Source organism: Eublepharis macularius, chromosome 3, assembly GCF_028583425.1.
Source record: "Eublepharis macularius isolate TG4126 chromosome 3, MPM_Emac_v1.0, whole genome shotgun sequence".
NCBI lineage: Eukaryota > Metazoa > Chordata > Lepidosauria > Squamata > Eublepharidae > Eublepharis > Eublepharis macularius.
The window spans coordinates 33,855,511-33,857,194 of NC_072792.1; positions in this window are offsets into that span (position 1 = coordinate 33,855,511).

Below are 1,684 nucleotides of genomic sequence, written 5' to 3' on the forward strand. Positions count from 1 at the left end.
AGATCACTTTTACAATAGAATTTTGTGGAAAACGTAGTTAAGATAGAGTATGTTCAGTCACTGGGAAACCTCAGTCAGTTAACGTAACCAAGATTAACATAATCTTACTTCTATATAAACCGTTCCAACCATTACAGTCATCTTCGGAGGCCCTGTTTAGGATTCTTCTACTTTCCTAGGTTAGACGGGGGGGGGGGGGGTTAACCCAAGAGATCTCCTCAGTTGTGGCACTAAAATTATAAAACTCCTGCCCCAAGGGAGATTCATCTGTCCCCTTCTGTCACTTTCTTTCTTCTGCCAGTGAATGAAGACATTTTTTTTGTTTTATCTACTGTTCCCTCTATGACATCTCCTTCCTTTCCTATGTTTTAATTGATGGCTCTGTGTTTTTATATGTGTATTTTGTTTAGAGTTTTAAACTGACTTTATTATTGTTTTCTAATGTTCTGCTTTTAATTATTAGCCATGTTGGTGGCCCTGATTGGGCAGTAAAGTGGAATATTATGTAAATAAATAAAAATAATTCCTGTAAACTTACATTATCTATTTATTTACTTATATCCTACTTTTCTTCCCAATGGGGACTCAAAGCGGTTTACAAAACCATTCTCCCCTCCTCCATTTTATCCTCACCACAAAAATGTGAGCTAGGTTATGCTCAGAGTGAATTCAGAACTGTTCCAGCCATTTTTTTTTACACACAATTTTTAAAATGTATCTAGGTGTTTAGCGAAGCGATCTTATGCCAAATGACTCATCTCAGCTCGTTGATTCTAACCCTGTGTTGAATTGCTCTGTAATTCAATGAACTTCACAGGTTGTTTCAGGGGAGAGATTCAGAGACAAGTGACCAGAGGGCTGAGGGCAAAACATATTGGAGTTCAAATAGTAGTTCCATCATTGGCAAGTGACACGCAGGGCCCTCTGACACCGAGTTACACCCTCTTAAGCCCAATGACTTCAACAGAGTAAAAAGCATGTCTCTCCACTTAGGATGAGGCACTAACGGGGTTCCACCTCATGCTCTATAAGGTGTCCCGTCTTCTTAGTCCAAGTTGCATATTTTTGAATGAAGATCAAGCTCTTTTTAGACTGTGTGTACTGGCTGGCTGTGCCCCGAGACTTCTGTTCCCCACACAAAAGACTGATGTAAATTTTAACATTAATAAAAAGTAATAACTGTCTTTCCCATTGGAGCTTTATGAAGAAGAGTGTTGGATCTCTGCCTATGTACTGTCCTGTATCACTTTAGTGTGACTTTTAAATAAAGAAAACCATTCTTATTACATTATTACTTATGTAAGAAAAGGGCAGCATGCATTTTTACCATCCACTCACCTGGAAAGACCGCTGGGTTGAAATTGCTTTGACCAATTTAATATTCTATCCTATAACTTGTTGGCGGTTTCATTGCTGTTCTGGTTTTGTCGCCTCAGATGTGTCAAGGCGAGGAAGGGAATTAAAAAGCAAAAAAAGGTCAGTTTAGTAGAAGTGCTGCACTATATTGTATATTGATCACAACATCTAATTTCTGTAGTCGAGAATTGTTATAACAAGGATGTTTTATGGAGCCCCTGAAATTTGTTCTGGCATCACAGTGACACTGAGATTACAAGGAAAATATGGCAACTTTTGGATCAAGCCTGAGCACAACCTTATTCCTGACATCTGGACCCTGCTTCTA